At 38.7% G+C, this 13,644-nt stretch overlaps 1 protein-coding gene across 6 annotated transcripts in view; it reads left to right on the top strand.

Annotated features, from left to right (window-relative positions):
* The window catches only part of LOC118433617, a 37,713-nt gene that overhangs the window by 17,680 nt on the left and 6,389 nt on the right, over positions 1-13,644 (top strand). For 5 of the 6 annotated variants that reach the window (XM_035845719.1, XM_035845721.1, XM_035845723.1 and 2 more), the window contains 2 exons: positions 2,631-2,911; positions 3,058-3,195. The gene's annotated coding sequence lies outside the window, so the exon portion shown is untranslated. Of the gene's footprint in view, positions 1-2,630; positions 3,196-13,644 lie in introns of all 6 variants that reach the window. The other variant, XM_035845718.1, reaches the window with a different exon arrangement.

Genomic DNA, 13,644 nt, shown 5'->3' with positions numbered 1-13,644 from the left:
CAATGGGTACATAGTGCATATGTGCAATGACGTTGTACAGTGTGGCTAAAAAAATAGAGAGCTATGCACAAGTTTGATTGACCTTAAATATATAGCACACTTTTTATAATTGATTAATTTCCAACAAAACATAATTGCAAGAGTGTTTCGCAACTTGGAAAATTAAATATTCAGTAGCGCATAGAGCTTTTAGTTTGCAAGCTTTTTGCAATGACATTCTATTGTGTGTGGATATGTACATACGTAGAAACCGGTTCGGTCAGAAGAAGAACCGAGGTCTCAATTATTATATTTAACAAACCACCACCAACCAGTGGGGAAATTGGTTGTTAGGAGGAGTAGGTGCATACATGTGTCTATTTAATATGGCAACAACGAAAATTAATAATAAGCCAGACCAATTTGGCTTTCGTTAGTAATTACGTATGATGGTCCAAGATGTATGTATCTACAGTGGCCGTGGAAGCCGTGGGGACATTAACATTGTAGGATAGGGGAGGGAGGGGTTTATATAACATGGACAGACGATGAGGACATCGATCAACCGTGGGGACATTGTCCTCCTGTCCCGCAGCCACTGAACACGAGAAATTAAAGTCCAAAAAATATAAGAACAATGTAATAAGTCATGTTTTCCGATTGCTTGGCTTCATGGAGAGTAAATTCCTCTTCAAAATTAACTCTGTAAATTAACCCTCTTCAAATAAATACCTTAAGACAAACATTAATTAACTCAACAGTTGAAACCTGATAAATTATACCTAAACATTTAACTCATTCAGCTTAAATCGTCGTGTCCATGAAGAAGTAATAAATAGGCTTCCTTCCGCCATTTGCAGTGCGATTCATTCTCTCCTCGAGCAAAATTCGATCCATTTATTTTCTTGTCACAATATACAAAACATATCTGAGCCACCACGCTTGTCGTAAAGTTTTAAATTAGTATCCAATTCAACTTTAGTGATCATCGTTGATTCTGGTAATAAAATTGGGAGGCTACAACAGGGACGGATTACGATTACGCAGTGGTACAAGCGATTTGCAACTTTACTGTGTTGTAAACCTGCTAGGCCGATTCTCCTAGACCACAAATCGGTCGTAAATAACTCTGTCTCAGTGTGCCAGCGTCAACTGGAGTGAATTACGTTTTTACGCGTACGCAGGTTGTCTAAATATAAATAGATTGCAATTTATCTCGGCGAAAAATGTAATGTAAAATGTGTGGAAAGAATCCAAAAAAGCTGTAAAAGTCGAAATTACTTGGTGAGAGAGGGACGGAGAGCTCACGAGATTATTATGATGATCGGTATACACACTGGAATATGTACAGAATAACGTCACTTCATTCATTCAGCTAGGTAATAAAAATATCTTGTCATAGGAAATATTTAAAAACAGTGGCCGCAGAAGTAGTGGGGACATTAATATTGTTGGATAGGGGAGGGAGGGGTTTGTATAAGATAGGCAGATGATGGGGACATCGAAAAACCGTGGGGACCTTGCCCCCACGTTTCCGCGGCCACTGTTTAAAAATTCCACAAATGGGAATTTTTGGTTCAATGTCTGAGGAAATCGAAATCCGTCGCGAAATTCATGCCGAAAGTTTCCATTAAAATGCACTGGATTGACTTTCATGATAGTTTTTTGAGTAGATTTATTCAATACGTACGCCATCCTCGTTTTTTGTTCTTTTCTCACCACCACAAAAAAAACCAATAACATAAGTCGCAGGGTTACATAGGTCCACAATTTGCATAAAACTCTACACTGAAGAAAGTGGTTTTTCATTGCATTTCTTCTCGAAAGTAGCAGCAGTTTTATTCTTTGATGTCTTATTTTTGACTTTATTGTGCGGAAAGGTTTCGCTGAGACATGATGATCTAACAAAGTCGACCGAGTTTTCATACATGTCTGAGAAGGAAATTTACGGGAAAATTGGGGGAAATAGGTGCAGCAGAAAGAGACTGATTCCATTCTAGATATGTATTCCAGGAAACATATTACATATTCCATTATTTGTTCTATGTAAGCTCACTTAATTCCCCTTTCACGTGATCAAATGCATCAACAATAAATAGCCCATCGTCTTTTAGGTACACACTTTCCATAAATAATGATATCAGACAACTCCAACTGCAAAATACTAATCGATACAACATACAAGTTATAAATCAATTCAGTTCAGACATACAAAAGATGTTCCCCAGAAGCCAGTGATGCAATACATGAAAATATTTACTAGTTCAAGCCCACTTTCCTTCTCCCAACAATAACAATATAAAAAAATAATTTCCACTGTCGGCCAAAGAATGGTTTTCAGAAAACCCACAAAAACGAATTTATTCATGGCAAGTACACATTCAAAATGATAGGTGTTGCCCAACATGTTTACCGTATAACAAACATGTCCATAAAAACTTGCCATTTATAATTTATTATCTCCTCCGACACGATCAGATAGACAGGTCAAGTCAATCATCACAGTCTAAAAAACACCTTAGGAAAAAAATACTATGCATTTTTAGGAAATTTAAGCTTCAAAATGTCAACACATGCACTATATAAAACCATAAAGCCAAGCCACACAGGGTCATAAATTCGAAATAACATTTTCCTATTATTTATTCCAGACTGTCGAGCGACGACAAGCCCATCATCATCATCATTCGGGTCTAGTCATCTTGCAAATTTAAGCCCAAAAGGAAAACAACGAAGCACATGGAGTGGGAGGAATCCGCGCATCGAAACATCTCACAAACCCATCATCGTGTAAAATTGTTTTGTATTCTGAAAAAAGACAGTCGTACCACGACCACCTTATTTCTTGAACCAATATTTCCATAACTTTGAGTTATGCAGTACATATGGACGATTTGGCAAATCTGATTTGACACATTTGGGTTTCTCTCCAGTGAGTCAGAAATAAAACTTTCGTGATTTTTTTTGTTGTTCAAAAATTGAGTCTTTGATCTCAATGTCAACATTGCCGCGACCAAGTTTCGACACGAAGTAGGAGAGAAATTGACACTAACGAGTATCCAATCTGGTGTTTCGTAGAGGGAATGCATCCCAGCCGTACAGATTCCGAACAGTATTGACTCAACCCATCATCATCATCATCACCATCACCATCCGTCGCGGTGACGAGGAGACTTTACATCTTGTGGAGTTTACAAGGCTTTCAACACCTTGAGAGTAAGTAAAGATACACACAATTTACTTTAAACTTTTCATGCGACAAGGAGAAAAGGTAGGTAAATAACACGGCAAACTAAAAAGTTACATCATCGTCCATCCATCTTTAGTCTTGGGCTGGGGTTCGGAAAAAAAACAACAATAAAAGTGAAAAGTTTCGATGTTTACGGCCTCATTGTGGGGTGATGTTTGTTCTTTGGAGATAACAACACTCTGATGACTTTGCTTTGCGTTGGATGCAGTACTTATCGGCGCTGTTCGTGCAAAAGTTGTCGGTTGAGAAATCAGTTGGTAACAGAAGTCGTCGGGTGAAAATTGGGGGACAACGTGACACCATGTTATAGTTACGGTGTCTCATATTTCCCAAAAATTGAACCAATGATTCCCTTAACCAACAGCTTTTGCACGAACAGCGACAATATGTATGCATACCCAAAGTCAGTATTACGTAACTCACACGGCATACATTATATGATTCCGATACGTGGTTCAAGTTTAAGTTGATTCACTCACCAACTTATTACTTTGGGAAGAAAAAAAAGACGCCACGCCACGGCTCCAGGTTTTTCTTCTTTTCTTACTTAAAATTCTTTCCCGCAATCCAATAAGGGAGCCAAGAAACCATGTTCAGAACTGCGGGGTGCGTCTTTGTAATTTGAAATTTGCACCAATAACGATTGAAGGACAGATCAAGAAAGATTCGACCCTCTTTTTTTGTGGAGTGTTTTACTTATAAAGCTCACCGAAGCGGAGCAATGTTGCTTGTGGATTTCGTTGGGTGTAGACATTTTAAATCCAACCTTGTCCCAACACCTTAGAATTCTAGTCAGGAGAGACACATCCTTCGGCTCAGATTGGCATGGTTTTGAACGCATTATAGCAGAAGAAAACTCATTCGCCTCTCATCGTCATTGTCACATTTTCTCCGGTCTGGACAGAGAAGAAAAACTGCTTCGAGATGTGACTGCTCTTTCTCCCGAATGAAATGCGGCGACAATGGTGAAAGTGAAAGCATATACTTTTTCATGGAAGTGGGACCCAGTTCAAGAGGCAAAGTGAGAAAGGAGAGCAGAGATTGACGGTCCACTAAATTTCTACACGTAGCCGGTACATAGTTCTCGACAGGAGCGGCGGAATCTGGGGGGACATTAACATTGTACGATAGGGGAGGGAGGGGTTTATTTAACATGGGGAGATGATGGGGACATCGAATAACCGTGGGGACATTGTCCCCACCCTTCCGCGGCCACTGTTTCTCCAGCTTCGAGTAATAATATATGTAGTAGTGCCACTTCAGCTCCTTTCATTTCCTCCCCATAGTGAAAGTCACAGAAGAAGCCCCAATTGTCCGGAAGACACAATTCATTCGACACATAACTTGTGTGTGTGCCATAATTTTTTGCTTTTGAAAAATATGAAAGTTTTTGTGATTCAAGTTTTTTTTTCTTCTTCCCCACTTCCGAGGCAAGGTTTATAGTACAAGTGCAAATTTTGGCAAGCAGAGAGATTATTTGATTCGAGTGAAATATGCTGTTTATATTGAGGCTGGATTCTTTTTTTTTGCGGCTGGCAATTGATTATCTGTCAATGGATCATTGTATAAGAAGAGTAATGCGAGAAACGAATTAATTGCAAGCGTCAATCCGAATCCTCGTTGCTTTATTCAGTATTTTAGTTCGTTCATTTCTGTGAGAAGTGAAGCAATTATAAAAATTAAGGACAATCATGATACACGATTTTGCTGTATGTATGAAGCCGTCATCATTCATCAGAGATATCAACTTTCAGTTCCGTGTCATACGAGATGTTGCATATTTATTATGATCCAGTCTTGGTCTATTTGTTGTGCATAAGTAGCACAAAATATGAAACTTTGCGCCGGCCATTAATAATAATTACTTACTTGAAGGTAGATATGGACGGCCGTTGATGTTTTCCTTTGTCTAATTACGCAGACCTTGTTTTCTCTGCCGGATAACGTGTTGATGGTGCGAATGACAATATGGCTATTGAATTAAGTAATTAAGCACCGATGTTGACTGATGAGAGAATGGATGGAAACTTGATCCATGTCGTTGTAATGGGGGAACCTATAATAAAATCCAATAAAACAAAGAGTACCAGGCCGTACGGACGGTATCTGGTGACCAGTGGCCGCGGAAGCTGTGGGGACATTAACATTGTAGGATAGGGAAGGGAGGTGTTTATATAACATGGGCAGATGATGAGGACATCGAACAACCGTGGGGACATTGCCCCTCTGTCCGCCGCCACTGAAGAAGACGATAGATTTTCCTGAATTTTCATTATCTTTATGAAGACATAATAATATATAAACTCTTCAATTCTCCTACGTATTTTCTCCCTGTGTGGGAAATATTTGGTTCGAATTCGTCGCAGACGGGACAGCAATAAACCCACTTTGTTTGGCCTTAGCCTCCAGCACAGATGCGTATGAAGGGTTATAAAAAAAGTGGTCTGCTGCTGCTGCTGACCCTGCAAATGCCAAAGTTTTTCAATAACCCGACGACTCCCAGTGATGAAATGGCCAGTGCTACGAACGGATAGTATTGTACAACTATGTTCGTAATAAGAATGTTGCTTAACGATGAATGCAACGCACTTGTCCTAATTCTGTACCCACTTTTATGACGAAGCACAAACGAAGTGCCAAGGAAAAGGATATCCCATTTGGGAATCAGACGAATTTCCCAAAAGATGCAGACAGCCAGGCCCCAATTTTGGGATGGGAAACATGACAATTTCAAATTAGCATAAAATCTGCCACAGCGAGATTTTGCTAGCAAGGATGTAAGGAGGTCGATTTGATCCGTGTAAAAAAAAACTCGTGACATCGTAGAATCCTTTGTCGGATCATATCACTCTGCTTGACGTCCCGATTTTTTTCCAGTATTTGCAACAATACTCCAAATATTTTACAAGTAGGATTCGCAATAATTGTCAAAGCCGTTGTTTGAGCAGGGAACTTTCTTTGTATGGATTTATTTTTTCCCAGATCCGCGAATTACGTACTTACTTACTTACCTATCTCCTTGCACAGGATGTTACAATGAACCAGTTTCTTTCCCCATTCCGTCCATAAGTAGGGTAAGTATCAGAATAAGTCATTTTCAGAACGTGTCTTATCAAGAACATGTGTCCGTATTGGAGGAGGAAGAAAAAGCAATTTCCGCTTCATTTTAGCCAAATGTATTTTATTACAACTTGACAGTGCAAATGACAGTGCAAATGCATGTGAAGCAATAGGCATGAGGAAATTGACAGGTGAAATCTCACGATTATAGGACAGAGGAAGGTCAGTTCTGAGAAAAACGGGGCTTACATTCTTCTTATCGTGGAGCCTTCATTTTGGTGAAAGTCTGTCATTTCGTTGTCCTAATGTTCTTTCATTACTTGCACTCTTTCTGTTCTGTCTTCTGCAGCTGCACGAATTTGATAGGTTTTGTGTATATAGGAACATTGCATTACAAACTGCACCGCAAAACCTGTAAGGCTTTAATTGTCCGTTATATTCCTTTATCCTTGACAATTCCATCCCGAGGAAAAACTGTTAAGCAAACCAAATGGCCAGTTCAATTGAATCGAGGCTTGTTGTCTTGTCTATCGCCACAAATTCAATCGCTTTGAAGATTGTGGACCAATAACAGACACAGGCTCTAAATGACAGGGCAAATGGACACATTCCCATTGAACACAAATGAAATACTTTGTTGTTATTTTATCTCGATAAAAAAAACAAGTCGAGCGAAATCTTGGGCATTTAATCTTTCCTAGAATTTAGAAATGGACAATAGTCTATGAAGAAAGGAAGGTATTTACATACATTGGGAGAAATAAGCAATAAAACATGACCATGGATTCAAGGTTAGTTTGGCGAAGGTCAAATTGGCGAAAATAAATTTTAAAATTGTGATAAAAAATATTATGAAAGTACCGTGAATGAGCGAATTTGTGCAAAATGAGCGATTTTTTTTCGCCAAATGGGGTTATTTTGTGGTGAAAGTTTTTCGCCAAAAGCGTTTTCGCCTTTTCGCCAAACTGAATGTCTTCCTGCAAAACCATAAATATTCGAAGCATCCTCTTCCCCCAATATTATAATATTTGTGTTCTTATTACTCAAACCAGATCAAAGGTTGAGGTTGCACAGCACAGCTTGAAATTAATATCTGACTTTATTGAATTCTACTACTATGCAGATTCCGATAATAATACCGATAGAATAATATCAGACCACAAAGGTGCATTTTGATGAAAGGTCGTCGTCAGGCATTATTATTATTATTACACCATTAGTTTTCAGGTATGGTAATTTGTGTGAAGTGAGTTATATTAGTCACGATCTCTCCACCCTACCTTCATTGATGGCGAAATGTTTACTTTTCATCAGGCAATTCTCATTTTCTACTTTATTTAGTCTTCAAACAACAGGAAAATCGTATGTGAATTGAATAAATGTGTACCTATATATTCTTCATGAATCGATACCTTCATGAAGAAGTGACGCAGGCATACATAAATCTAAAAATAGAGGATGCAACTGCTTATTGACTGCAGTGGCCGAGGAAGCCGTGGGGACATTAACATTGTAGGATAGGGGAGGGAGGGGTTTATATAACATGGGGAGATGATGGGGACATCGAACAACCGTGGGGACATTGTCCCTCTGTCCCTACACTTCCGCGGCCACTGCTTGACTGATCTCCCTACATACACACATAACTGACTGAATGTGATGAACTTTCACTAATGACTGTACAACTATGTACATTCGACATGCCCAGGTTTTTACAGAATAGGAGAAAGTCATCCCTTTTTTCCACGATGGTAATTTGATTAACCATCAAAATTACTTCTCGTTCAAAACTTTTTACTTATTTATTAGAATTGTACGTCACAAAATGATAAAATAAAATGGGCGAAAGTTTTGCACAACGACATTAAGATTATTATAGCTCGAGTTGGGCCTCCAGAAGAGTTTTAGCAGAGGCGGAAAAATATCTCGCGGAAATCTTTCCCCTCCTTCGGGTATGCCTCCAGTTTTGCTTTATAGAGCCATGTGCCCAAGAAGTGATGTGATGATGTCATTGAATTTTCCACCGTATTTTTTTTTATATGCGAGAATAATAATTTTGCACACGTACGTTTTGTACCCAATTCGACATGGTGTGCATAACGAAATTAAATTTACAGCAGTGTGAGGCTGAAGCAGCACTTTATGTTTATTTCGTCTCAGGGTTTTTAGAGAGTTGTTGCTCGCTTTTAGTAAATTTATCCTTGATCATTCTCACAATTTGGAGTTCAGCATAAAAAGAAAGCCAAGGAGAGGAAAACGTTCCGTCTTTTGCACTTTCCTTTCCATTAGGCTTTCTCCACCAAGTTTTGCTTAAACTTTAGAGTCAGGAAATAAGTATATAAATTCGTTATAGGTAGGAATCTGATATTTTGTAAACCTTATAATATATAAGGCTCGTAGAAAAGTAAGTTCATTAGTCGATACGATCCCATTTCTTCGATCTATATTGTGAAAATTCATGAATCGCGAAAACATGTATTGTGCGAAAAAAAACTAGAGCAATCTTTTCCATTCGCCAGTGTTTCGTTTTTTGCGGGTTTGCTAAATTTCTTGCAGTGCAAAGCAAAAAACGCGAGAAATTCTAGGTGCAAGAAACCACTTTCTTGCAAGTGGAGATTTGCACCCGAAACCTGCCATTCGCTTTTTGGTCACTATTTTACCAAGCATCTTGAAGTTAAATCTAAAGACTCTGAATAAAATAACTTGCAGCAGCAAAAGGTAATGTAAATGCTCGAATGATTACATTTTAAGGATTCGAAAAATTCCAAATAAAAGTATCAAATTAAGTATAAGCGGAACAAATTTGTCCTTTGTTCCATCAAGTAGTCAACAGTATCACATCCATTCCGAAACTGCGTAGGCACAAATCGCTGCACTGTAAACATGCAAAAGACAAAAGTGAAAGTAGGACAACGTAGCAAGACGAGAGGAGATCTGCTAATTGGATTATTTTCTTTCCATGCTTTCTAAAGTGCTTAAGTATACCAGCGAAAATAATAGCAGTTGATACATCCAAGAAATTCAAGTTATTAGAGAAAATATTCTCTCGAAATATTGTAAAAGATCGGATTCCATCACGAACCGGACTAACAATAAGAAACATAAACTGACTGGTGGAGGAATGAGACGTGACATTGTGCTGGGAAACCTTTTTTCTACATTATTATGTACAAAAAAACCCTTTCCTCCGTAATTCGGTCTTTCTTAATCTATCTCGTTGCAGCTTTCACCGCCCTGAGTATGAGGCCATCCATCCAATAATTCGATAATGTAGCCTTATTGATTTTTCTGAAAAAAATATGGAAATTTGATACGTTCGTGTTATCTTATTTCTCTTATGTAATCGACAAACACTCATCGTCAGACTAATCCTAAGGAGGTATCTATTTAGACCGGGGATTTGCAGGTGGCCAAGTTCCCAACTTCTTCATGGGTGCCTACGTACGTACATACTTATGTACACATATTCTTGGTTTATGTAGATAATGCATGCATGAAGCAGATTATCCGTCATTTTTGCAATGTCATCAAAGTCAAAAGAAATATGAAGCCCAATTCGTTTCAACAAATTTGTGTGACTCGGCTGCACTTTGAGTCAACACGGACTCCGAGGTCGAGCCACGAGTTCGTCGCTCGTGTCGTTAGAACACATCTAATTCAAGACTAACCAGCTTTCACTTTCATTTAGCATTATTATTTTACTGCAAGATTAGCACGTACGTACATGCATACAGAAGATCCTGTTCCCTATATACATACACACCAAGACTTTATATCATCCCTGCTAGTCAGCGTTTTAAGTGTACAATAAATTTTCCTTTGGACATTGTAAATGGAGAAAGTAGAAACTAGACTACTTTTGGTCACGTTATGGGACGAAATAGCTCGTTTTGGCTACGATTTCAGCCGATGGACCAAGACTTGACTTCTTTCAAGTAAACTTTCACTTTTCCAACTTTCCACAATCACCACCACCATCCTTATACGTACCATTGTAGAATCAGATCCATCCTGTTGTACAAAATGGAACGACGAGGGGGGGATGATTGTGAACGTACTTACTTGAGCATAAAGTTAAGGTTAAGTTAAATTGCTGATTTGCTTAGAAAAGTAAAGTAAAGTTTTAGACGGAATAAAGTTCCACCACCAGTAGCGGTTGAAAGTTGAAACCGTATCCAAATTTGGAAAATTCAACACGGATCAATGTTACACAATCAAATGACAAGCATCATGAACCCGGCAGATTTGGTGGTCTGGTCTGGTCTTTTGCGGTGAGGTTTGGTTTGTGGTGAGGTTTCAACTCTTCAAGTCTCCATTTGATCTGGGCATCACGGTCATCCATTCCATTTATAGTCGTCCTCTCCATCCATAAACTTGATTTACAAAGTGGTGATGTTCACATTTGTCTCTTTCTCCCTTTCTCCGGGGCATAATGCAGCAAAGGACGTAATGTAATAATTCCTTAGATCCCGTCATCATCGTCCCGGCCGCATTATTTGTGGTTCATGGAATCAGATTGCACAACAACAACACTCACTGCTCTTCTGTGTGTATATATAGCCTTTGAAATTGTGTGATTCACAAAAGGAAATCAACTTCGCAGCTGGAAACGGCACTTGGAAGCAATTTCAGTATCAAAGACAGCGTCACACGGGCATAACACCAAAGGAGAGATTGCGTTTAGGTAGGTATTTAGGAATGAAGCAGAGATACGTAATGTGTTGTGTATTTGGAAATACGCTTGGTTTATGGAGATACATTTGTAGATACATAATTGCGTTTTATGTAAAGCGAATAAAATTGGAATGTAGCGACTTCCGTTCTCGATTATGTTTAGAAATAGGCAATTAAGCCACGTACACTGGAGGTTCATTCAGGTGTTGAATTTCCGATTTAGGTTAGGCTCCAGTGACCTGGTGCTAATACAGCCTACGTATTTCTATACATGTAAATACATAGGTGTACTGTACCCCATGTAATTCATTCACTATTCAATATTCAGTAGTGCATAGGTCAGACGAGAGACAAAAGGCAATAAAGTGCTTCATAATAGACCTTGATATTTCGTCTCGTCATTTGAAATCGAAAATTGTATAACTGAATGACGTCAATTTTGCATTCATACTTAAAAGTATTGCATACATGCAATACCGACGATGGATGGATGTCTGGAAAATGTTCAAGTTATGACTTTTCACATCGTGCTAAAAACAAAATGAGAATCTTGCCCAGATTTAGAGTTAGATTACATACAAGAAGTACGTAAAAATTTTATGGAACACTTTGGAATGTTTCATTAAGTCTTGAAGTTTGAATTAAAATGCATGCAAATAGAGCATCACATTACAATGCGCATATTTAAAACCCATTTTGAAAGTATAATTAAAAGAACAGTTGCATTATTACTGTACATATATTCTTAATCTCTCCTTAGTAATTACATATTTAGATGTAGGGCGACTTCAGGTTTCATCACGGTACGAAATTTATTAGGCTACGAAAAATGAAATATTCGAGTCACAGTTCGTGTGCCTCCCATTATGCATGTGCCACTAGAGAAAGCAAAATCCTTTATGCATTATACAGCAAGATAATAAGAAGAAGAGTGTCTGAATCCAGTGGCCGCGGAAGCCGTCGTGGGACATAAATATTGTAAGATAGGGGAGGGCGGGGTTTATATAACATGGGGAGATGATGGGGACATCGAACAACCGTGGGGACATTGTCCCCCTGTCCTCACCCTTCCGCGGCGGTCACTGTCTAAATCCGTCGACCTTGTACACACTTTCTCCTTCTTCTTCCTTACTTATGACGACGACTATATACACACGGTGACCTATTAATTAGCCGTAAGACATCCTCTTGTCAGAGTGTGAAGGGCAGCAGGCAAAAGGCAAAAGGATATTAGAATTTTGTTCATCATGGGATGAGACGTGTGAGAGAGTTCGCCTTTCATCCCGACGACGACGATGATGATGACTGTTCTTTGAAATTTCGTATAATAAAGAGAGTGAACGACTGGAATAGTATGGATGAGGCTGATGAAAAGGATTCTGCTCAACTGTCTCTACCGGAGGCAATCAATTCAACAATCTGCATTTACTGGAATATCGGTCATATCAAAATCAGGATAATATTTGGATCAGACTTTCTCTACGTCTGAGGCCTTGAAGGAAGAAAGCTTCCCGATAGATTTGGATATTATGTAGCCTACATCACACAAAATTTCATCAATTTCAGAGGAAAGCCACCAATCAACCATCAACCACCTGTCGTATCAAAGTCTCGACAGTTTTATATATTCAAATTCTCCGAAATATTCAAACCCGGACTACGGGATTGAATTTATTAAGTTCAGCTAACCCCTTTGGACTGTATCCATTACGCTCTAAATTGATTTGTGATTTACCTTAACCCACCGTAATTTATGTCTGTTTGAAGTTAATTATCAAGGTTATGTATTCCATACACTCGTCAGAAGAAGTTGGATCCACGACGGCGTCTGTTGTTAACATTTGACATTTAAGTTACTCTTCTTATATTCTACATGTATTTATATGTATTTACATAAGTATACTCTAAGCTGTATGGAAAAGTGAATGCATTCCTTGCAAGTCTTAATCACAGTCAGTCAGTCAGTAGTAATTTGACCCAAATACCGAAATGAAACCACTAATGTTGAATGAAGGAATTCTTCCAGAACTACAATACCACACGTTTCGAGCACATTGTTGATTCTTCAAATTCATTAAATCCCTCAGACGTAGTAAGTATGAGAAGAATTTATTATTTTAACCCAAGAAAAAACCAGATGGGATGATATGTCACGTATGTGTATGATTTCGTCTTCTTGTAAATATGATGCGGTACTACTGTTAAGCGACCAAATAGGGAATATATCTAGCTATCCGTCGTACATACAAGGAAGGAAGATTTATACCTGAAAGGGAACCAAATTGAGAATTAATGGGATTAAATTGATTCCAACAATGTGAAACTTTCCTTCTGGAGTAGTTGGGAAAACAAAAGTTGGAGGAATTCGTGCGTACTTGCATTACTATCACTATTCGTCGTAATTCGTGTATACCTCAACGAATGCCAGCCAGGCTCCTATGCACGTAGGTGAGGAGGATGGATACGTTATTATCTAGGAAACCTTGATTGAAACCGTAGCACGCTAGTTCCTGACAATGAAGCAGTGGTTTCAGTTTGTGCTTGGAAAAACCGTGCCAGCTTTGGCTCCGTATTCGATTAAAGAGAGAAAGTACTGATGGCTGGGAATGAGGACAAACAAGGGTTGGGATTTATGAGAAAATCCTTCAAAGATCATGGGCATGCACAAAGTCGGTATAAGA

This window comes from Folsomia candida, unplaced genomic scaffold (assembly GCF_002217175.1).
Source record: "Folsomia candida strain VU population unplaced genomic scaffold, ASM221717v1 Fcan01_Sc063, whole genome shotgun sequence".
In the NCBI taxonomy this organism is placed as follows: domain Eukaryota; kingdom Metazoa; phylum Arthropoda; class Collembola; order Entomobryomorpha; family Isotomidae; genus Folsomia; species Folsomia candida.
This window is presented reverse-complemented; position numbering and strand designations above follow the sequence as displayed.